This window comes from Podarcis liolepis (assembly GCF_965112155.1).
Source record: "Podarcis liolepis genome assembly, chromosome: 11".
Classification (NCBI taxonomy): domain Eukaryota; kingdom Metazoa; phylum Chordata; class Lepidosauria; order Squamata; family Lacertidae; genus Podarcis; species Podarcis liolepis.
In genome coordinates this window covers 61,355,865-61,381,479 of record NC_139565.1, presented here as the reverse complement: position 1 = coordinate 61,381,479, position 25,615 = coordinate 61,355,865, and the positions used below count along the sequence as shown (strand labels likewise).

Genomic DNA, 25,615 nt, shown 5'->3' with positions numbered 1-25,615 from the left:
ACACGTGGCCAGACAGACCTTTTGTTGCCAGAGGCAAAAGGACTAGGTGGTACAACACGCCCACTTGATGTGGAGAAGCTGTTAGGACTGAGCATAAGAAGGTAAGAAGAGACTTGCTGGAACCAGCCAATGGCCTACCTAAATTCAGCTAGGGGTGGAGCTACCTGCCCTCCAAGCAGTGGGGAGCAGAGCTAGCTACCCACATGGCAAGCATCCCTAGCCGCCCGCTGCCCGCATGGCGAGAATAGGAAGCTGCTGCTAGCTGTTCACACAGTGAGCGTGCGCGGGGGGGGGGCACTGCTCGCTGCCTGTGCAACAAGCATCGGATGGGCGCCACTAGCGTCCCATGGCAGCATCGCCGCTAGTGGTGTAGGGCTTTAAAGGTCATATCGACAGCACTTTGAATCCGCTGGTAGCTCGCAGAGTTATCTGCTCCCTATAACCAGCCCTGCTCAGCAACCTGGCTGCAGCTCTTTGAGCCAGTTTAAGTTTCTGAGCACTTTTCAAAGGCAGCCCCACATAGAGCATGTCACTGTAATACCGGGAGGATGTAACTATTCATAGGAATGTCGGGGGGGGGGGCTATCTACAGCCCACAAGCTGGAGGTTTCCACCTCTGATGTAAAGTACTATCAATTGGGGCATCATCAATCACCCCATTCTGGTTTATTCCCCCTATTTCTTCACTTATTTAGGACAGGGGTCAGCAAACTTACAGCGCCTTGGGCAGGTGTCTCCAGCGCTGAACGCATGGCGGGCCAGAGGAGCGGGTGCCCATACGCATGCACACTTTCTGGCGCACTTTTGGGTCAGAGGAGTACCGGAAATAGCTTGTGCACAGGTGCACGGACCTCCTCCAACCTCCAAGCTATTTCCGGTGCTCCTCCGACCCAGAAATGGACAGCCGTGCAGTGCTGGTAAGAGTGGGTGGCAGCAGCGGGGGTCACCACGGGCTGGATAAACGAGTCCCTCGGGCCTTATCCGGCCTGCAGGCCTTAGTTTGGGGACCCCTGATTTAGGACATGCACCTAACTTTTTGAAAGCAGTGGCAATATTTGAAATTCTGCAGGACCTTAGGTAAAATGGTACTTTGGGGATATCTTCTCTCTCTCTCTAAAGACTCTTGGAGATGATGACCTTGAACTAATTACTTGTTTGTTAACTGCAGCAAAAATCCGTATGGCTTCCCATTGGAAATCTATGACAACACCATCCATATTAGATTGGTACTATAAACAGTTTGGGACTGTGGTTCATTAACTAAGCTAACATATTGTAGGAGAGCAAAAGAGAGCCCTGCCAATAGATTTGCGGGGAAATAGATTTTGGGCCGTGCGAGCAACAAAGGCTTCTATTTCTCTCCTTCCTCCAGAGGGGCACTGGCGACTCTGGAAATCTCATAATGAAAGTTTATTTCTCTTGTGCAAGCATCACTGGAAGTCATTCTTTATTTACAACACATTGGAAGGATACGATCCAAGGCATGTTATGTTTACTTTCCAAAGCTAAGCTACACACCCAAACACACTATATTATGGCTCAATCCTGGGTTCCCTAAATATCTTTGCTAGATTTATTATCACTAACTACAGGTATCTCACAACTTTTGCACATCTAACTTGTGTCCATTCGGCTTTACATACTTGGCATTTTTTTTTAAAAAAAATAAAGGGGTCAGAAAGGGGCGGGAGTCCAGGGGAAAATACTTTGGCAATCCCACCTGTCACTGAACCCAATTTGTTTTGACTAAGCATAATTTGGGCTTTAGGAACAACCCCAACGTAAGTTGAGAGTCGCCTGTATTTGCTCCATTAAAATACAGACTCAGAACACGTCCTGCAGTAATAAAGGTTCTAACAGAATCACAGCCCACCCTTTTAAGTCTGGGACAAGTGTGAGACGTGACTTCTAGATCTTACAGTCCACTTTCCAGAAAGGCTTAAACCCAGCCCAACATCAAAAGCACTGTATGTGATGCAGGTGAATATGTTATCCTGAAATACTGACCTTGAGGAATTCACAAGAGCCCCCTTGTTCTCTCGCTTGCTGCTTCTTCTCCTCCTCACTACCACCCTACTGCTTCATTCTCATTTGACCACCCTGCTATTTCACCTGAAGGGTAAAGTCAGGCAAATGAATGCGGTGCCCCTGAAAAATGCAGACCCCCAATTCCCATCAGGACCATGCAGCACGACCAAAAATCAAAGTTAATGGGAGTAGCAGTATGGTGACATCTAGGGAACACCACCCCCTTCATGGATCACTGCCTTGCCACAGCGAAGGGGCTTGAATAACTCAGAGAAGCTATGAGCTATGCTGTGCAGGGCCACCCAAGATGGACAGGTCATAGTGGAGAGTTTTGACCAAACGTGATCCACCTGGAGCAGGAACTGGCAAGCCACTCCAGTATCCCTGCCAAGAAAACTCCATGGACAAAGACAATTTTTGAATTATGGTGCTGGAGGAGACTCTTGAGGGTCCCATGGACTGCAAGAAGATCAAACCTATCCATTCTGAAGGAAATCAGCCCTGAGTGCTCACTGGAAGGACAGATCGTGAAGCTGAGGCTCCAATACTTTGGCCACCTCATGAGAAGAGATGACTCCCTGGAAAAGACCCTGATGTTGGGAAAGATGGAGGGCACAAGGAGAAGGGGATGACAGAGGACGAGGTGGTTGGACAGTGTTCTTGAAGCTACCAACATGAGTTTGACCAAACTGCGGGAGGCAGTGGAAGACAGGAGTGCCTGGCGTGCTCTGGTCCAGGGGGTCACGAGGAGTCGGACACGACTAAACGACTAAACAACAACAACAACAGGGAACACCACATAGCTTATCCATGGGCTATGGGAACCCAGGTGATCCTGTTGTATTTCAAACCCATGTGGTTTTGTTTGCTAGCACCCATGCCATCACTATACCATTTCATTTCTCCCCAATTATGTGGATTGTTGCAGCCAAAATGTTTAGAGGGCAGTGAGGGCAAACGAGGGCATCAGCAGTGAGGGCGAAAATGTTATGGAAGCCTCCTAGAGAACAACAGCAAAGCAATGATTATTTGTTTCAAACAAATACCCCAAAATGGCAGGTACGGTTCATGAAAAAGACCCTCAAACAAAATAAGTAGTTTGTGCTCTGTCCAATGCAGCATTCTCACTTTCTGCAGATCTACCGACTGACTCAAGTCTTCCAATGTTCCTCACAGAGGAGATGCATGAATCGGATAAATGCCGGCAAGCCTCTTTGAAGATGAAAGCTACCATTCAGAAGCTCAGTTTCATTTATTAATAAAGAGGCAATCACCCTTGGTAAGAAATGACCATTGAGACGACACCAATTGTCTTCACTTCAAAGGAGACCCCTTCTTATTTGCATGTCTTTGTAATCTCACTTAAATGGACCCCCCTCTCCCTTTGTGACGATCAAGAGAAATATTTGCCAGGTATGACATTATCTTAAGCAGGAGATCAAGGCACTTCCTCTCTCTCTCTCTCTCTGGAAATATTTCTTCAAGAGTTTTGACAGAGATAGCGCAGCCTGATAATTTGGCCTTCAAGAAGAAACCCTCCATATTAGTGCTGTACATACTAATGTTAAGGTTTTTTTTTAAAAAAAAAAAAGAAGGAAGGAAGGGAAATGAAAGAGAAGTCAACAGATGATATTTCCGAAGGGAAGAGTATAGACTGATTAGAGCAATGTGCTGCAAACTTCGGAATTAGCTACTGGAAAACTATCCAGTAAAAAGAAACCCATTGAAATGATTAGGAGCTACCTGAAGATTCCAGGGATTGAACTTGTGACTTTCTGCCTGGGCCAATACTGCATGAAGTAAGGACATATCAGAACAAGGAGTGAGGCTAAGGATATGGAACAACCTTCCTGACAATGTCCAAAGTTATCAGAATGTAAGAAGAGACTCGCTGGACCAGGCCAATGGTCTATCTAGCCCACCACCCTGTTTTCACAGTGGCCAGCTAGATGCCCATGGGAATTCCTGAAGCTGGACCAAGCACAAAAACCGTCTCGCCTCCTGGGGCTTCCATCAACTGGTATTCACCTTTGAAGGTGACCCTGAAACTACAACTAATCCAGAATGCGGCAGCTAGACTGGTGACTGTGAGTGGCTGCTGAGGCCATATAACACCGGGCCTGAAATAGTTTCATTGGCTCCTAGTACGTTTCTGAGCACAATCCAAAGTGTTGGTTCTGACCTTTAAAGCCCTAAACGGCCTCGGCCCAGTATACCTGAAGGAGCGTCTCCACCCCCATCCTTCTGCCTGGACACTGAGGTCCATTTATGGGGGCCTTCTGGCGGTTCCCTTATTGCGAGAAGTCAGGTTACAGGCAACCAGGCAGAGGGCCTTCTCAGTAGTGGCAGCCACCCTGTGGAACGCCCTTCCACTAGATGTCAAAGAGAAAAAACAACTGCTAGACTTTTAGAAGACATCTGAAGGCAGCCCTGTTTAGGGAAGCTTTTAATGTTTGATGTATTTATCGTGTTTTTAATACTCTATTGGGAGCCACCCAGAGTGGCTGGGGAAACCCTGCCAGATGGGCGGGTATAAATAAATGAATAAATGATGATGATGATGATGATTGCCCCCAACTATGAAGGCACAGCACAGTCATCATGGAATGATGATCTTCTCATCCATGAATGCATCTAATCCTCTTTTAAAGCTATCCAAATTGGTGGCCATCACTGCCTCCTATGCTGTTTTGAGATATTGCTTTTTTGAGTGGATGCAAAATACCTTTCTATTAAAAATAGTCTATGGCTTTTAAGAACATAGGAAGCTACCTTCTACCAAACCAGACCATTGGTCTGCGTAGCTCAGTAGGGTTTGCAGTGACAGGCAGCTGTGGTGCTGTGGTCGAAACCACAAGCCTCTTCGGCTTGCTGATCGGAAGGTCGGAGTTCAAATCTGCGCAATGGAGTGAGCTCCCATTGCTCTGTCCCAGCTCTGCCAACCTAGCAATTCAAAAGCATACCAGTGCGAGTAGATAAATAGGTACCGCTGTGGCAGGAAGATAAATGGTGTTTCCGTGCACTCTGGCTTCCGTCACGGTGTTCCGTTGCACATGAAGCTGTTTAGTCATGCTGGCCACATGACCCGGAAAACTGTCTGTGGACAAATGCCGGCTCCCTCGGCCTGAAAGTGGAGATGAGCACAGTACCCCATAGTCACCTTTGACAGGACTTAACCGTCCAGGGATCCTTTACCTTTTACCTCTCCAAGATTTCAGGTGGGGTATCTCCAAGTCCTATCTATACAGTGGTACATCGGGTTAAGTACTTAATTCGTTCCGGAGGTCTGTTCTTAACCTGAAACTGTTCTTAACCTGAAGCACCACTTTAGCTAATAGGGCCTCCTGCTGCTGCCGTGCCGCAGGAGCACGATATCTGTTCTCATCCTGAAGCAAAGTTCTTAACCCGAGGTACTATTTCTGGGTTAGTGGAGTCTGTAACCTGAAACGTATGTAACCTGAAGCGTATGTAACCCGAGGTACCACTGTACATGCCAGGGACAGAACCTCCTGAGAGCATCTGCCATTGAAAAACAGCCCTCTACCATGATGTGAATATTTCTGGTTCAGAAGTATTACTACTCTTCTCTTCTCAGCTTTATTTCCACTCCAGAGCTATAATCCCCAGAGTGGTTTAGCAATCAATCCCTCTTCCCAGGGAACTCTGGGAAATGTTACTTTGCTGGGGAACAGGGGGTCTCCTAACAATTCTCAGCACCCTTAATAAATGACACCTCCCAGGATTCCTTGGGGGAAAACCATCATTATTTAAAATCGTATCATAGTGTGTGAAGCGTGTGGTGTGAATACAGCATCTGTTATTGCCATTATTTTATAGTTTGCTTTTTGGAATCTGCCTCAAACTTTGGAGAGGTAAGGCACAAACCTCTTAATGAATTAAACTGGGAACTGCGGCTTATCAGCCAGGATGGCTCTCTTTGCAGCAACTCACGTTTAGCAACATCTCTTTTAGGTCCTGGAAGGTGAAGGTCAATCCCCACCCCACCCCTGATTTTGCAAATTTCCTCTTAATGGAGAGTACTTTTGCTTTGGAAACATCTGCAAAGGGATAAAAAATCTGTAGCGCCTTGGTTGAAACTTGACTATAACAAAGGCAATGTCAGCAGATCGTCTTGCAGAGATGCAGGTCAGCAGTAAAAACTGGCAACCTCTGTCTCAAAGTGGTAGAGTTGGCAGGACTGGCCGAGGCTGAACAGCAGAGGTCTGTGGCTCGGGAAATGGCAGGTAGACCAAACACACCACCCAGTGGGTACCAGTAACAGCTCTCTTTCACCAGCTGTATCTCTGCTGCTGCCAAGCAACTCCCTCTGGTATTGGCAGATGCCCCCAACTTCCTTCCCCATTTGCAGAGCCAGTGTGGTGCAGCTGGTCAGAGTGCTCGGCTGTGACCTGGGAGACCAGGGTTCAAATCTCCACTTGGCCATGAGGCTCACTGGATGACCTTGGGCTGGCCACTGCCCCTTAGCCTGCCCTACCTCACAGGGTTGTTGTGGGTATTAAATGAGGAGGAGCAGGAAAACCATTCTGCCACCCTAATCTGCTTGGGGGGAAAGATGGGACATCAATACAATAAAATATAATTTGCTGCTCAGTAGCAAGTCTATTTATAGGGATGCGGGTGGTGCTGTGGGTTAAACCACAGAGCCCAGGACTTGCTGATCAGAAGGTCAGCAGCTCGAATCCTTGCGACGTGGTGAGCTCCCGTTGCTCAGTCCCTGCTCCTGCCAACCTAGAAGTTCGAAAGCACATCAAAGTGCAAGTAGATAAATAGGTACCACTCCAGTGGGAAGGTAAACAGCGTTTCCGTGCACTGCTCTGGTTCGCCAGAAGCGGCTTAGTCATGCTGGCCACATGACCCGGAAGCTGTATGCCGGCTCCCTCGGCCAATAAAGTCAACAGGGAGGAAGAAAGGTGCATCTCACAAATGAGGATCTTTCACTGAGGTTGTGGTTGTTGTTACTTTGATTGATATCCTGCCCTTTGTGGTAGCAGGCAGAACAACGATAAATCATCATCATCATCATCATCATCATCATCATCATCATCAAATTCTTAAAACAAACAAAAACAGTTAGAAACATGATTTCTACAAGTGATCTCAAGGTTCCCAGGAACAGTGTCTTTCAGCTACTGGATACTTGGGGTCAACAAAAATGTTATGAAATTTATCCTGAAAGTCAACAGTGAGGAAAAAGGTGCATCTCACAAATGAGAATCTTCTACTGAACAGTTCCACATGACAGTTCAATGCCAAGTGGGCAACCACCAACAAGGCCTCACCTGTCCATTGTACGGTTCGTATTGAGAAATGCACTCTTTTGGGTTCCTGGGTCCCTCCCATTTAGGGCTTGATGTGCTGGTACTAACACCAAGAATTGTTGGCAGGGTTGGGCATTTGCTGAAGCCTCCACCCCAGTAAGGGCCCATCTCCAGGGGTGTAGGAAGAAGAGAAGAAGAGTTTGGATTTGATATCCCACTTTATCACTACCTGAAGGAGTCTCAAAGCAGCTAACATTCTCCTTTCCCTTCCTCCCCCACAACTAACACTCTGTGAGGTGAGTGGGGCTGAGAGACTTCAGAGATGTGTGACTAGCCCAAGGTCACCCAGCAGCTGCATGTGGAGGAGCGGGGAAGCAAACCCGGTTCACCAGATTACTGCTCTTAACCGCTACACCACACTGGAAGGGCTTGCGGGGGATGCGGTCTGCCCCGGGTATCATCCTTGAGGGGGTGACAAAATGCCACAGCGCTGGGGTTGGCACTTACCGCAGGATCTGGCCTGCAGCACGCTCACGCCATGCATCTCTCCTGGGAGTGACGCGGTGGCTCAGGGCCCCACACTGCCCAAAATGGCAGCATGGGGCTTGTGTCCACCAGGTGGACTCCATGCGCGGATCGCTGTGGCACCCCCATAGGCGGTCCACCCCACCCCTGCTACTCTGGGTGCCAGAGCAGCTAGCCACGCCCCTGCCCATTGCCAAACCCAACGGCAGTCTGGCAGTGGTATGTCTTGAACTCAGACCTCTAGGCCTCAGATACAACCTTCCCTGTGCCCCAAACACACAGAGCAAAAATGGAAGCATGGTTATCCCTGACAGGCTTTTTCTTAAAGCAACGAGAGAGAGACTTTCAAGGACTTCAGTAAAAATCACATCCCCTTATTCAGAGACCGGCACTGCAGTCCTTGGCTACAAACTGTTAACATTCCCCCAATAAAAGCTGGAGAGAGGAAGAAGGGGAGAGGGAGACGAAGCTGCCACAAAGCCAGCAAATTCCAGCTCCACCCGTCTCCCACCTTTACTCAAGCCAGAGATTCAGCTGAGCTATTCAAAAGCTAAAATTATTGACCCATCCTCCTGCCTTTTTTAGACAGCTGCAAAGTTCAACCGAGGACATTGGGGATGCAACGCAGATACGTATTTCGGTGGACACCATTTCACTGTGCAAAACGACAAAGAATGGAGCCAATTATAGCTAGAAGGTGATTCTCTCCCCCCCACCCCTTCTTCTTTTTCTAAATCTAGGAATTCATGCTTTTGATGATCCTTAAAAAAAAAAGTCTTTCACCTTGCCCTGCCCTCCTCCCCCCCTCTGCGTTTCTCAAGATCAGGCGAGAAAAAGAAGACACTCCATTTGCAGCTGTTAAAACTGATGCTGGTTCCAAGGTTACTTTAAACTAGTTGGAATTTGATTACTTCCAGAATTTAAGGAAGGATTGGAAACTGTTTCATAGGGAATCTGCCCTTTGGGTCATCTAGCTCAGCATTATCCTGCACTGGCTGGCAGCAGCTGCCCAGGGACTGAACCTGTGATGTTGAGCTTGCACAGAAGACGCTGTACCTCTAAGCTGTAGCCCTTTCTCTCAAGAACATGAATTAAAAACCTGGGTCCAACCAGGGATCCTGCTCTTTGGTTTCATTCTCGTTTCTGGGCCAGTGATGGGAGTTGGCTGTGTGATATGCCTTTTCCTTGCTGCCACTGCCTGATGACCTGTGTGAATGAGCAGAGGCACGTTCCAGAAGAAAGACCAGAGCTCTCTCCTTCTGGGGTGGTGGTGTAGATTTGGCCCAGAAAGGCAGGAGTATCACCCTTATGGGCCCCTCATCCATAAGCACCTCCTAAACCTTTGTTGGTGTAATCTGAACAATGGGTTAAATTACACAGGGCTTGGGCTCATGCCTTGAGGAACGCATCCCTCACATCTGGATGTTCTGAGATAAGAGTGGCAATGCCAGCGAGGTCTAGTGTATGACCTGCAGAGTCTTTTGCCCTCCCATTGGTTCAGGAATATGGAGATGGGTATGATAGTCTGTAGGGCATTGTTTTCACTAAGTCCTGTTACAAATCCTGATGTTGCACTGTTTTCTGTCAAGGTCTAATTCTGGATCTGTGAGAGTCAGGAGAAGAGGCCGTGGGTTTTACACAGCAGTGTTAGCTAGCATGGTGGTGGTGTTAACAGATCTGTACATGTCTATGTTTTCTTCAAAGACTAGAAGAAGTGTAGATAGTAGATATTAGCTTTGTCTTGTGCCTGGAGACCATAAACACTTTGTTACCTTGAATTATGTGGGAGAGGAGTCTGTTCCTTTAACCGGGGACTCTGGAAGAAGCTGTCTGCTGGGGGCAGGAGATCTCGGAAGACCCTGCTGGGGCTCCACATACTCTGCTGAGACATCACACAGGTTGAGGTGTGGTGGGCTACCAAGTGACTTCCACCATTCACCAACAACCTTAAGCTGGGGGTTGCTAACATGGTGTTCTCAAGATGTTGTTGGACTACAAATCCCATCTTCCTGACCACAGTCCATGTTGGCTGGGTCAGACGGGGTTTGGAGATCAACAATAACAACAACTTGAGAGCACCATGTTGGTTATCCTTACCTTAAGCCAATGTGGCTTTCATTTTTCCCAGATCCCATCTTTCCTCAGCATTGTCCATGCTGGCTTGGTCTGATGGGAATTGGAGTCCAACAACATCTAAAAGGCACCGTGTTAGTCACCCTTTGCCTGTCCAGGACATGGACAGACAAATCGACACAGCTTTGGGAGGGAAAAAAGTGAAAGTCAAACTTAAAAAGAAGAAGATTGCTTTGACAAAGCTCTAGTTTTAAGCTCCAGTGCCTTACTAAGAACCTTTCTCTCTGGACGTGAAAAACAGCCCACCCTCACAATAACTCCCTGATTTACTAGCACCAGTTTAATAAATAAACAAATACAAATACTCCTTTCAACACTTTAATTTCACAATATAAACTTCAACCTAATGTGGGCTGTGCAATTTTCCCCGAGTCTCCAGAGGAAGACTGGGTAACCTAAGGGCAGAAAAATGTGCTGCTCCTATAGATCATTTAAGCAAAAGGGAAGGAAATGAAACATATCCTAGCTTGCAGTGGGTAGCCGCAAACCAATGGATTAATTCTACATTCAGAGGAGAAAGGGGGGGGGGAGTATTTTGAAGTACCTCTGCTTTAAAGGCTGTAGGAATAGAAGAAGAGCTCTGCTAGTTCAGGCTGAAGTCCCACCTAGTCCAGCATCCTGCTCTCACAGTGGACAACCCTTGAGAAGCCCGTGAGAAGCCCACAAGGAGGACCTGAGGGTAATAGTTCTCTCGCCCCTTGTGATTCCCGGCCTCATCCTCTTTTAAAGTCATGCAACTAGGTGGCCTTCGCTCCATCTTGGAGGATGGATGCAGCCTGGGAGCATTTTGCGCACAATCTATTAGGCAGCATTGCTACGCCCTTGGGTGGCTGCATTAAAAGAGTTTGCCTGTTCAGGTCAGAGGGAAAGACAGGCTTCTTGAGTTGGCTTCCATCACACTAAAGGACAGAGCCATATCAGCACTTAACTATATCTGATTGGCTAGGTGTGGCATCATGAGGCATAGTCCCCAACTGTCCTGAAAATGCTGGGACCATCAGGAGAACCATTAAGCCATCAGGGCTGGAGTTTGTAGTGTGTGGGGGGTCAAGGAGGTTATGGAGGTTGTGGGTGGGCTCCAGGGCTAGCTGGGCTACAGCGGCATTGTTTGCATCATGAAAAACTTTAATAAGTGTCTCAACGTGCAAAAAAAAAGCACTGCTCTACCATGGCGGTTATACCGATATATAATGGAACGTCCCTATTCTGAGGAATGTTGGATAGTGTGCATGATGTCATTCTGTTCCCAAAGTGATTCCCAATTGTGATACTGATCAAGGAAGAAAACTGTGCAGTGAGAAGAAAAGTATCATTGAGAAAGATAAGATGTTGTACCAATTATTGAGAACAGGGCTGATTAAAGTCGAGTGTTCTCACAATTAAGCCCCCACTAAATATTTGTGTCCCCATCCCCAAGCAATTCATTTTGACTTAAACTGAACTGCAGGAAAATCTCACACATGCCCAACCTCCCAGCTATTTTCACTCATTCTCACACCGCCCAGCTTTTCACCATGTACTGAATTTCAAGCCTATTTTGGGCATCCTAGGGACTAGAAACTCATTCTTCAAACGAAAGCGGATGTCCTCAGAATGCTGAAGTTGGAGCCTCACACAAAACTCTCTACTTGTGTGATGAAGCTGTGAAAGCAGCTCATCTTGGTCAAGGTACCAGAACAGTTCTTGAGGAAATGCAGGAGAATGTTCTTCTTAAAGAACTACACCACCAACCCACATAAATCTATTGGTCAAAACCTATGAAATATTAAATGGAGCTTGTGCAAGAGAACTTCCTATGGGATCCTACCTGTGTGTTTTAATGATACTCAGGCTGATACTTACTTGGGAAAAAGTCCTAGCAAACTCACTTCAGAGGAGGCATGTACAGGGTTGCACAGTAAAGCAATTTTTTCTCCCCTCCCAGCCTATATATCTAACAGTACAACAGCAAAGAATTATATGGAACATGTGGGATGAGGGGAACAGGGGAGCAGAGAACGCACACACATATTTTTGTAATGTTTTGATCTCATGTCACTGGGAATTTTTTTAATGCATAACAGCCAGAGTAATTTTGCTCCAATTCACCATTAATTTCTGCACAGTATGCATTGGGGACATAATTTTTTTACAAGACATTTTATAACCAAGCCTGAAAACAAGCAAAATCCATTACTGAGTTACAGTAAATTCCTGGAGGATCATCCTCACTTCTGTTCGTTCTTCAGAACGATGACTTAAATGTGCTCACACAAACACACACATATACACCCCAGTGCATATCCCCCTTCAGTGAACAGAGGAAGGCGTAGCAAGCCGCCCCCCCCCCCATGATAGAAAGGGAGGGAGGGAAGGAGAAGTGTTTTTATGATGTATGATTTCTACTGGAAGGAATCCGGAAGGATGTTCACACATTACGTTCAACAAGTGTACAATCTGTGTACAGAAGAGCTGAGCTGTGCATACCAAGGCTATCCACAGCCACTTACCGACTCACAGTTAAGATTGTGTTCATGGACGACAATCTTACTTGACTACAAGTGATCGCGAAAGAAAGAAAGAAAGAGAGAGAGAGAGAGAGAGAGAGAAAGAAAGAGAGAGAGAGAGAGAGAGAGAGAGAGAGAGAGAGAGAGAAAGAGAGAGAAAGAAAGAGAGAGAGAGAAAGAGAGAGAGAGAGAGAGAGAGAGAGAGAGAGAGAGAGAGAGAAAGAAAGAAAGAAAGAAAGAAAGAAAGAAAGAAAGAAAGAAAGAAAGAAAGAAAGAAAGACCAAGGCTAAGCGTGACTACAGTTAACAGAGTAGTTTCACAATCAAATACAGTATTATACAGTGCAGACGTAATCCGCAGGGGCGAAGGAAGGCATTGTGACACCCGAGGTGGGCCTCACAATGTAGAGCGCATGTGGAGCATAGCTGCCTATGGCGCACAGTATGTAGTGACGCTGCACATGCGCAGTATAGCGGTTTGCCGCCGGTGCCGCTCCAGCACTGTACGGGCAGTGCCAGGACCCCTCCGTCGCTGCTACTGCTGCGTTTATGGCTGCAGCGGTGATGGAGGGATCCTATCACCATCCTTACAGCACTGGAGCAGCGCTGGTGGCAAATCGCTACACAGCACATGTGCGGTGTCGCTACGTACAGCGCATGAATGTGACACCGCACATGCGCCGTACTTAGCTGATTGCTGCCGGAGTCTGGATCCTCTGCTCCCAGCTACAGCCACGAATGGAGGATCCTCCAAAGGCAGCTGTGGCGGTGCGATGGCTCCTTGCACCGCCGCGAGCCCCGCGGGGTGATTTCTTGTCACCCCTACAAACATGGAACCCGGGGCATCCTACCCCCCACGCGCCCCTGTTGCGACGCTACTGGTAATCCGTCCCAGAGGCACATCCGCAACTCAAAGCATTTGCATCTAGAAGCGATGCATTTGTGTACGCGAGTAGTGCGATCCAGCGCTTCTGCGCATGCATGAAGCGCGATTTAGCGCTTCTGCACATGTGCAAGTGGCGAAGAATGGCAAAGAGCGGCGAAACCCAGAAGTAACCCGTTCCGGTACTTCCGGGTTTCGGCGGGATGCAACACAAAAAGACGTAACCTGAAGCGGACGCAACACGAGGTATGACTATACATTTGAAGCAGTATCACACCTCTTTAAACAGTCATGGAATCCTCCAAAGAACCCTGGGAAACCGTAGTTTCCTAAGGGTGCTAATAGTTGTTAGGAGAATCCCCTGTTCCCCTCCCAGAACTATAATTCACAGAACTCCCTGCAAAGAGGGACGGTATGTAAAAACCACCCTGGGAACAGTAGCACTGGGAGAGGAATAGGCCTCTCCTAAAAACTCTCAGCACCCTTAACAAGCTACAGCTCCCAGGATTATATTGGGGAAGCTACAACTGCTTAAAGCAGTGGAAATACGGCCTCAATTTTGTTCTGTTGCTGCTTGTGTTACTACTTCAGTACTCAAATAAAAAGAGGTGACAGATGCCAGGTTTGATTTCACCATGACAAAAGCCCCACTTCCCATCACCTCACGTAACCTCATCTCAGTAGCAGTGGTTTCCACACACAAACAAACACCACCACCACCACCACCACAACAACCCCCAACATAACCCTATCCCCAGTTCCCTTGCTAAAACTCAAGCTTTTCATTAGCAGGAGAAGGAGCGGTGAACTGGAGTGGAAGTGGCATCGGAGAGGACCGTTTCCTTGTCACCACCGATGTTTTTTAATCCATCATCTTTCCCCGCAGCTTCCCTGTAATGTTTTATTAACAGAGACGTTCAAACCAGCATCAACAGAAGGAATCTGAGATGCCCATAAAGAGGGAACTGGGAGGAGGGCGGAGGGGGAGAGGGAGTGTGAAACAAGTAAATAAAACCCGCCACAATGGTGTGCACAGAACGGAAGAGTCTATCTTGTCCATTCGATTTTTTAACCTTAAAAACGCCCTGCCAAAATTAAGAAGAATTGATTTTACACTTAGGCTTTCAAACAAAAGAGGGGAAAGGAGGAGAAGCTTGCGGGTCACGTACTCTTACCTACATGCCTTGGGTTAATGACTGCTGATAAAGCAACTCTGAGGCTTTGGGAAGGAATAAATCGCTCCCATCGTTTACATATAAATGACCCCCACTGCCTCCTGTTGGACTTGGCACCATCCCCATCTATTTAGCCAGACAATGAAACAGCTGACCTCATCACTGGAATTGATAGGGAAAGCAGTTGCTGTGGTCATCAGTTGTCTGGCAGAGGTGGGAAGGAGGAGAAAGGGGGAGCCAGCAGGAGGGAAAGAAGGGTGATTACATTTGTCCTCCTGCACTGGACAAGCGTGAGTACAGTACATTTGTCCTCCTCAACAGGAGTACCTTTGTCCTCCTCCTCAGTCATAAGGAAGTGCTGGGAAAGAGAAGAAAATAATAGCTCACAGGTGCCTCTCTTTTGCCATGTGTGTCCATTTTGTGTTGTTTTGCTTTGCTTTAAAGCCCTAAATGGCTTTATATACCCGAAGGAGCATCTCCAGCCCCATCGTTCTGCCCGGACACTGAAGTCCATCTCCGAGGCCCTTCTGGCGGTTCCCTCCCTGCAAGAAGTGAAGTTACAGGGAACCAGACAGAGGGCCTTCTCGGTAGTGGCGCCTGTCCTGTGGAACGCCTTCCCATCAGATGTCAAGGAAATAAAGAACTATCTGACTTTTAGAAGACATCTGAAGGCAGCCCTCTTTAGGGAAGCTTTTAATGTTTGAAGTTTTATTCTGTTTTTAGTGTTCTGTTGGGAGCTGCCCAGAGTGGGCGGGGAAACCCAGTCAAATGGGCGGGGTATAATTTTTATTATTATTATTATTATTATTATTATTATTATTATTAACAACTGAGAACAAGGGTAGATGACAGCAATGCAGGCATATTGCATGGAGGGTTGAATTGGGAAGGTGTCAAGCAGCAATTCCACACACATACACACCGCAAATAGTTTTGTCTCAGCCCTGATGTCGCCCCATTCCAAGCGTGACTCTCGTAAGTTGGATGCATGTGCAAGCATGAAGTCTTGTTTGAGAGCCGGCGTACGAGGGTATATATCTGCCCTTAAAAATTGCATTGCCGCAGCATATAAATATTTATATATGTAACTGTCATAAATCTGTCAGCTTGGCTAACGTATGAGTCGCCAAGGTAACTTTGGGGAGCTTTTCTTTTTTTTATCGGAGAGTTTATAAGCCAGAGTTACAGAATAGCTGAAAGAAATGAGAATTAATGGCTATTCAGCATCACAATCATGGGCTTAGCCCGGCTCGTGGAAAATGAAACCGACAGAATGTTGGCTAATGTAGAAGCAGAGTAACCGTGCCAAACTCACTTAGAGCTTAATACTCTGATTAAAACGGAATCAGGACAGTGGGTCAATATGCTACACGCGACAGGGGATCTCTGGACAGACGGTGTTGGGAAATCGCCGACCGCGTGGCTCTCGCACAAAAGACCACTCGGAAGATGCTAAGGGACTTTTTTATTATTATTATTAAAATGGCAATTTCATTACTAGATGTTAGTGCTTAATTTGGACATCCAGCTCAATCCACCCTAAATGTTCTGACTGGTTAAGTTGTGGAAGGGGAAAGAGCCTTATTCCCTGTATTAATTCACACATGACCTAAGAAACAAGAGCAAGAGCAAGACAATGCATGTAGTTCGGTTTGCCTAGTCTCAAAGAGGATAACACAGAGTTGAAACAGGTTCAGAAAAGGGCATAGGTTCTCAGTGCCTACTTTTGCAGAAATGTGTATCTTGGGGGAAATTCTATGCAAAAATGAGTAGACAATGACAATGAAAGCTGATTAATTTTCACAGGCTTCTTTAGTCCCCATAGAAACCAACCTAGACTCTGCAATCATCATCTGAGGCCCTTCTTTGTGTCCCTCCTCTAGGAGACGTCTGGAGGGCAGCGACACAAGAACAGGCCTTTTTGACATTGGCCCCCCATTTGTGGAATGGTCTCCCCAGAGAGGCTTGCCTGGTGCCTTCATATACCCTTTAGGCACCGGGCGAAAACTTTCTTTTTCTCCCACGCCTTTGGTTAATAAAACAATCTACATCCTTTTCAACTAGGGGAGGGGAGTGGATCTTGTTTTGTTTGTGATCACGTGATGTATTTTTGTGTTTTTATTTTAAAACAATCTACGTCCTTTTAAACTGGGGGGGGGATCTTGTTTTGTTTGTGATCATGTGATGAATTTTTGTGTTTTTATGTTAAAACAATCTACAGTGGTACCTCAGGTTACATACGCTTCAGGTTACAGACTCCGCTAAACCCAGAAATAGCGCTTCAGGTTAAGAACTTTGCTTCAGGATGAGAACAGAAATCGTGCTCCGGCGGTGTGGCAGCAGCAGGAGGCCCCATTAGCTAAAGTGGTGCTTCAGGTTAAGAACAGTTTCAGGTTAAGAACGGACCTCCGGAACGAATTAAGTATTTAACCTGAGGTACAACTATACGTCCTTTTAAACTGAGGGTTGGGATCTTGTTTTGTTTGCGATCATGTGATGAATTTTTGTGTTTTTAATGTTAAAACAAGGCCCTGTGATCCTAGGACAAAGGCCTCTATAGTAATAATAATAATAATAATAATAATAATAATAATTTTTTAAAAGCTGATTTGGAAATGAGGATAACTGGACCTAAAGCTGAGAAAACGAGAAACTTAGAGAAACCCACTCCGACAGATTCACCTGTCCCTCATTGAATTGTAGCCACCAAATCTGCCACCGAAAGGGCAGATGGCAGATTTGTTCCCGAGCGCAAAGAAGGAGTTAACTCAAATCCAATCAACAGATTTGGCCAGATTTGCAGTCTGGAGAGTTGGAAAGCTGTCTCCTGTCTCTCTCCCCAGAAGCAGAGGCTTTCTGCTCCAGAAGCCAGAGACAGTCCCGCGCTAATATCAGCAGTGAGTCATTCTCTGGGCTCCCCTTCAGAGCAAGATTAAGTACTGTGTGTCCCTCTTTACAGCTGTCACTTTCCGTACATAGCGAGTGGGCGGGAGACCGTCGCATGCTAACTGTGTATGGCAGGAACCCAATTAAGCCTCCAGAATGGGCTTTCTGAGACACATATTCAATCTTAGAGTTGGAAGGGACCTTTTAGGGCAGGGGTCCCTAACTCGGTGATTACAGGTGCAGGATTGTCCACCAGCACTTCCTATGATGCCCACAGAAGGTCTTGGTAAATATCTCTTTGGAATTCTACAGTGCCTGAAATATGGCTTACTGTTCCTGCTCAGGTCCTCTTTGCACAGACTCAGTGACTGGTACATAGAACACCCTGCTCCTTAGGTAAAGGGACCCTGACCATTAGGTCCAGTCGTGACCGACTCTGGGGATGCGGCGCTCATCTCACTTTATTGGCCGAGGGAGCCGGCGTACAGCTTCTGGGTCATGTGGCCAGCATGACTAAGCCGTTTCTGGTGAACCAGAGCAGCGCACGGAGACACCGTTTACCTTCCCACCGGAGCGGTACCTATTTATCTACTTACACTTTGATGTGCTTTTGAACTGCTAGGTTGGCAGGTGCAGGGACTGATCAACGGGAGCTCAGCCCAACGCAGGGATTCAAACCACCGACTTTCTGATTGGCAAGTCCTAGGCTCTGTGGTTTAACCCAAAGCACCACCCGCATCCCTTACCCTACTCCTTAGAGATGTCCAAATTTCAGTGGATGTCAGGATTAGCTCTTCAGCTTCTCTTTTGTTCTGAACAAAGGAGAGGCACAAAGAGCAAGCATAGTAGTGGCTGATGTAGGGGCTATGGGTCCAGTAACCCTCCAGCCTCTCCTGAGATGCAGAGGCTCAGGGCAGAGAGGTGGAGGGAACTAAGTTCCCGCAGGAGGAGTACTCGCCTCCAGGCCAGGAGAGGCGAGTCACCAGTGGATCGGGGCGACCCTATGCTTCGGGGCAGATAAAAGCCGGCCAGCCCCAGTCCCAAGTTGCGGGGGCAACATTGTTGGTTGCTAGTTCCTGCCTGAACCCTGTTTTGCTTTCCTGTCTGAGCTCCTGACCAGCCCTGGCTCCCTGCTTGCAAGCCTGTTCCTGACTACACCCGACTCCCTGCCCTGCACCCAGCTTCAGCTACTACGGACTGCCTTCACATTGCACCTTTGACCATGGACCAGACTTGGACCTCGCCTCTCGGGTAACCCCATGGGACCAGCACACCTATTGCTTTGGAAAGCGCAAATGAGCTGCGCTCCCCTTTGAATGCCAACTGAATTGAATTTCTTCCAAATCCCTAACTTGAATTGAGCACCCACCACCCTTTTTGTGGTAGGGGGAGAGGAAGAAAGATATGGACTGGACCTTGATGCATCAAGGCCTCACGTGTTCTATTAGGAATGGGAGTGGAAGAGCTCTGAGTACTTCTCCTTCACTGGGAGGCCAGGATTACCACCCAGCAAATGGGTAAACTGTCCCCGCCCTGGCTTCTGATCCTTATTTTACTGGCCAGTTCCTGCTTCCAGCCACCCACACGGACCATGCTCTCTCCTATTTACAGTATTTACAGTAAAATACAAAGCTAGCATTTGCGGCACATCTGGATTGGCGTATCTCTCTCCACTGCCACAGAATTTACGACATCCAGGAGATTTGAGGAAGGCTCATCCTGCAAATTTTCTAGCAGTTGGAGAAACGCTTCTGTGGAAAATGCCATCCTGGGGCTTTCCATATTTTATTCCCTCACTCTCTCAACAATTCTAGGTCAAATTTGTTCAAGTCAAAAGAATATTCTTCAAGACTTGTCAATCCCCCGACAACCCACTGAGACCTGAGAGGTAGATTGTGTGATTATAGCTCAGCCAAAAACGACTCGGTTTTCAGGAATATTTTCAGTACTGTAAAAAAAACACAAACACACACACACACACACACACACAGAGAGAGAGAGAGAGAGAGAGAGAGAGAGAGAGAGAGAGAGAGAGCAAAAAACAAAACCCTGACACTCTTTGTGGAAATGTTAATGCGTTCATTTGTATTGCCCCAAGTTGCCCTTACTGTCAGTTGACTTGCCTATCAGTGACGTCATCACAAAACCCAAACTGACCAGCTGTTAATCATTGCAATATCCCCCTCCATGTTGTTATCTTTGCAACTGATCCAGAAGGGAGAAGGCAGTGACAATAGCAGGCAGGGTAAAACAAAGACATTGGGGTAACACTGAGAAAGGGAACTGTAATTATTTGTACGTTTTATACTGATTTCATATGCAGTGGTACCTCGGGTTATGTACTTAATTCGATCCGTTCTTAAGGTCCGTTCTTCACCTGAAACTGTTCTTAACCTGAAGCACACTTTAGCTAATGGGGCCTCCGGCTGCCGCTGTGCCGCTAGAACACAATTTCTGTTCTTATCCTGAAGCAAAGTTCTTAACCTGAAGCACTATTTCTGGGTTAGCAGAGTCTGTAACCTGAAGCGTATGTAACCCGAGGTACCACTGTATGTATATAGTTTTAATTCTATTAATGTCTATTTGTTTTTAATAAGTGTTTTTTCTATGTTATTAAGTGATGCTTGTTTGCATCTGTAAGTGAGAAAAGCAATGGGGGGAAGGCAAGGTAAATAAATAAACAAACAAATAAATAATGAAGTGACTACTGGTGTAAACTGTTTCTCAGAAAATTGAACCTGGGGAATATTCAGCACAGTCCTATGCACAATATTTTCCTCTGTGACACCAAGTATGGAAAATATGATTTCTATTGTTCTTGTTGTTCTTGCTGCAAAACCTTAACTATGCTATGTAATCCTTTTTCTTATAATTGTCACCCCTTCCTTCGTTTTGAAATATCAGCAGAGATCTTTCATCTGTGGCATGTATTCCTCCAAAAACCCTAGTATTCAAATTCTGGGCAATGGCTTGTCAAGAAATGACCAAAACACTGAACTATCCAGTTCCAACTTGACCACAGCTTTCTTTACTAAATTTGTGGGGCAGTCAACTGAATGGTTTCGGTTCTCAAAGATTCTTGCTGGCAGCTCCCAGAACTTCAGTTGCCCCCAAATGGAAAACCTCACAGGAATTGCAACTCTAACTTTGGTATAAAAATATGTGGAGTTTAGCATTAGCTGGAGGGGAAAAAAGCTCATAAATCACATGTTGCCAATGGCTCGGATAATTCTGAAAAATTATATGCTGTTTGGTGGGGTTTTATCTTGTAAACTAGAAATACAGACACACAGGACTTCCTCTCCACAGGACAATACAAAATGTGGCTTTCTTAATGGTCTTAATTACTCTGCTACCTGATTTAAGTCTGTGCTGCTGCTCTTTTGTATTTGTGCTTCTGTTTTTTTTTATTGTATAGCTTTGTTTGATTCACTTCAGGAAGAAAGATTAAAAATCGACTATTTGAATTGAAAACTGAAAACAAAATCTGTTGAAATTTCGGCTCAGCTCTTTAAAAAAGAAGAAACAAACAAAACCTTATTGCTGTCTCCTTGATTCATGTTGCTCCTAGAAGCTCTCCTTGCCAAGTAGGGAAAAACTGTATATCACCCTGAAATCCCCCAAACAAGCACCACCAAGCCATTGGGAGGACACACTTTGTACAGACGGCAATAAATTAAGCCAACAGGCTATGTGGTCTTGAATTAGAACTCCCATCAGCCAAAGTCTATTCCTTAAATTCTCTTCTCTAAGCTGGGAGAGGAAAAAGTGGTTTGAGTCATGGAAAATGTGCCGGTGGTACCATATTTAATTGGTCCGAGAGAAACTTTATTACCCTGTAACTGGTGCCTATGGTTGATTTCTCCCCCCACACACACACTATAACAAATTATCCTAATGATCTGACCCAAGACCAGATGTTAATTGCAATGGAAAGTAATCAATTTCCTTTACTGAGCATGAACTCATTTGCAAGGGAAGTCAGTGAGAAGATCTGGAGTTCTTAATGAGCCATGAGTGTGGCAGGCCTTCTGGGTTCCTCGTCTCTGATCCAAGTTTACTGCAATGCACCTGTTTTCTTATTTATTTATTTTGTTGCATTTTACTCACCCCTCCCCACACGATATATCAGGGGCTTTTGAAATGGCACTCTTTCATTCTCTTCCCCATGGCTTAGCATGCCTGATCAGAAAGGCTACCAGACTCAGGGCAGTTTCGTAGCATCTGTTTATTTCCTAATAAATACCAAGGAATTAAGTCATGGCCAGCACCCAAGCAGGCAGGACAAGTCTTTAAAACAGCAATGGTCTCCTCAAAAGCATAGTTTGTGCTCTTGCAGATTCTGCCCATGACAGCAAGCTGTTGCTCTCCTAGGAGGCACATGTAGTGAGTAGTAGAAACCTGCCTTAACAAAAATGATGCTCGTTGAACCAAGTATCTCCAGGGGCATCTATGTTTCCTAGTTCAGGAACGGGGAAGCTATGGCCCTTCACATCCCTTGACCATTGACCATGTAAAGGTAAAGGGACCCCTGACAATTAGGTCCAGTCATGATCGACTCTGGGGTTGCAGCGCTCATCTCACTTTATTGGCCGCGGGAGCCAGCGTACAGCTTCCGGGTCATGTGGCTAGCATGACTAAGCCGCTTCTGCTGCTAAGCTGCTTTCCAGAGGTAAAGGGACCCCTGAACATTAGGTCCAGTCATGACCGACTCTGGGGTTGCGGTGCTCATCTTGCTTTATTGGCCAATGGAGCCGACGTACAGCTTCTGGCTCATGTGGCTAGCATGACTAAGCCTCTTCTGGTGAACCAGAACAGCGCACAGAAACACCGTTTACCTTCCTGCCGGAGCAGTACCTATTTATCTACTTGCACTTTGAGGTGCTTTCGAACTGCTAGGTTGGCAGGAGCAGGGACCGAGCAATGGGAGCTCACCCCATTGTGGGGATTCGAACCGCTGATCTTCTGATCGGCAAGTCCTAGGCTCTGTGGTTTAACCCACAGCGCCACCTTGGGGCTAATGAGAGTTGGAGTCCAACAACCTCTGGAGAGGACCAGGTTCCCCCATCCCTGTCCTAGTCGACTAATGGTCCAGGGGGGAGGTCTTCTTGCATTTTGAAAGGGGCTGCTTGCACCAATGCCTATATCTAAGAACATAGGAACATTAGTACACCCTACAGAGTCAGACCAATGGCCCACACTGTCCAACATCCACTTCTCACAGTGGCCAACCAGATACCTGTGGCGAGCTTGCAAACTGGACATGAGCCCAACAGCATTCATTTGCTGAACTTCCTAGCAACTGGTATTCAGAGGCATATTGCATCTGACAGTGGAGACATAACACAATCATTGAAGGCAGCGGTTGCTGAGTGCCTTGTCCCCCATGAAATCATTTAATCCTTTTTAAAAACCATCTGAGTTGGTGGCTACCACTGCCTCCTGGCCACCGCTACTTCTCAAACAAAGCCCCCTATTAAAATCCAAAACTTTATCCAACATTCCACCGCTCAAACATTTCAGCTTCTAAATAGCCATGTATTCTTGAGCAAAGGCCAATTCAATCTATAGTTTTACTCAATCTGTGGGTACTTCTGCTAAACATTCTTAAATATTTTTTTTTTAAATTGCAACTCATCACTTGGAAGGTAAAAAAAGGTAAAGGGCCCCTGAACAGTTAAGTCCAGTCAAAGGTGACTATGGGGTGTGGCACTTATCTTGCTTCAGGCGGAGGGAGCCGGCGTTTGTCCACAGACAATTTTCTGGGTCATGTGGTCAGCATGACTAAACCGCTACTGGTGCACGGAGGACTGTGATGAGCGCCAGAGTGCATGAAAACACCATTTACCTTCCTGCTGCAGCAGTACCCATTTATCTACTTGCACTGGTGTGCTTTCGAACTGCTAGGTTGGCAGAAGCCGGGCCAAGGCAATGGGAGCTCATCCCATCACACAGATTTGAACCGCCAACTTTCCGATCAGCAAGCCCAAGAGGCTCAGTGGGTTAGATCACAGTGCCACTCGCATTCCTTACTTGGAAATACACACCTTGGTGGCCCATAATAGTCTCCTCAAACACATGAGAATCTCAGCCCTTAAAGCTCTCTATGATTTCAATCTAAACTGAAGAAGACCTCCCATAAGAAAGGACGGAGGAAACTGATTAAATGCAAGCCTACTTGACTCACACTTCTTAAAATAATACGGGAAACCAAAATGCAGCTATTTTTCCCAATTCACACTTCTGTGATGCAGCTCATAGTGAAAATAGCATGCAAATATGCATTATATTCAGCAAAACTGATATAAAAATCAGGGAAGAAGAACTGATAGATCACAAAGTGTTGTGGGAAGGTAGTGTAATGAACCCCATATTTTTTTTGGGGGGGGGATGAGAAACTGAATCAGACAATTCGGTCCTCACACATCCACCTCCCAAGTCCCCCCTCCAATCTACTTGCATAGTTTGCTGCTCCAGCAATGGTAGCAAAGGAAGCTACCATTCCCTTCTTTGATACTTGGTAGAAGAAGAGCTGGTAAATGTAGAAGAGCAATAGAAAACTCAACTTCCTATGGCTTCTGGTACCTGGCTTAAGTCCATGGTTGCATGGCGGGTGCCAGAGAGAGGAGAGAGATTCCATCACTACTGGTGGAGCAGCAAGCTTCCCTTCTTGAAAGGGAAGGAGGGAGATGGGCAGATTGGGAGTTGGTAGAAGGCAGTTTGGAATCTCACAAGCAGAGTGGGAGAGCTGGAGCCTTTTGCACTCCAAATGGTATCATCCAGGTCCCAAAAGGGACTGGTGTGACAGGAACCCAGAATAAACTGGGTTTGGAGAAAATTGTTCGAGTTTCTGAGCCTGAGCATGGGATTTCATTGTATAGTTCTATATTGAAATACTTGGTTCTATGTAACGACATCACACCAACTTGCACTGTGAAGGTTGGAAAACCCACCAGTGCTGCATTCATTGATGTGGGAGCTTGCAGGGTATCAAACAATATTTCAGCAAAGCTCTGCTGGAAACAGGATAATCTGGCACTGGGTCAGCAGCTATGAGGCAATAGATACAGCTTGCCAAAGACTTTGATCAGGACCCTGGAGAGTTCCCTGGAAGGACAGACGTTACTTCATTGGGCAACCCACCTCTGAACGTTGACCCACCTCAGACTCACCAAGGCAATTCTCCTTGTGTGATATTGGTGGTATGATGACTAAAAGAAAGACCTGGTTCTAGTTACAGCATTTTGGAAAAAGCAGGCAAGTGGATGGAAGATAAAACAACATAATCAAGTGTCCTGGGGCTGGTAGTCAAAGAGAGATACGATCACTCCCTGTCTGCATGTAAAAATAATGTATAAATAAATATGTAAATCATTCCAGAAATTTGGCCAATGGGATGCTGTTTAATAGAAGGCATTATAAATATGGGAGATGCTCACACAAGAAATTAAGCCAGCAGTATATTTCAACGGAACTCAGAGGACATAGCTTAAATCCTGGCTTGGCTTTCTCCTGCGACTTTTGAGTAGCTTTTATATTACCACTGAGGGCAGCTCTAAGATGAGGAGGCTGTGCCAATCCAAGACAATTAAAATGGTGTAGGGAAGAGAGAAGGTATTTCATCTTATGGGCAACTTATTCAAAGATCTTTTACAGGAGTAAAGGGAATTCTTTATTGTACTATGATGGAATGGTGATGATGTCATTAACCAGGTATGCATCTTATTAGGAATTTCCTTGTAAGTGTGTGTGTGTGTGTGTGTGTGTGTGTGTGTGTGCCATCATTATCCCATCAAGCAACTCAAAGGGAAATACATAGAATTGGTCTCCCACCCAGGTACTGACCAGACCCAGACCTCCTTAGCTTCAGGAATGTTTCTATATAAAATGAGTTCCCTTTGTTTTATTTCCTCCATATCAGCTAAAAGGGACAATGCCAAGTATAACCTGTGCAGCGGGAGGTCCTGGGTTCAAATCTTACCTCTGCCTTTCTAATGTAGCTTCATTTTGAGAGCTCACATCAGTACTGTATCGAAAATTCTTAACAGAAGCAAAGTTGAAAGCAAGAACTTTAAAGGCTCAGCTAGATCAAACCAAAGGACAATTGAGTGCACCATCTTGTTCCCAAAGGTGCCTGTAAGCAGAACATGCAATCAGAACCAGAGAGCAACAGCATGTACCCCCCAACTATGATACCCATCCTGCCTCTGCCCATGGAGGT

General features: G+C 46.3%; 1 protein-coding gene across 14 annotated transcripts in view; it reads right to left on the bottom strand.

The window, feature by feature from the left end:
- Window positions 1-25,615, bottom strand: part of CELF4 (CUGBP Elav-like family member 4) — an 800,084-nt gene that overhangs the window by 443,354 nt on the left and 331,115 nt on the right. The gene's annotated exons all lie outside the window — the stretch shown is intronic.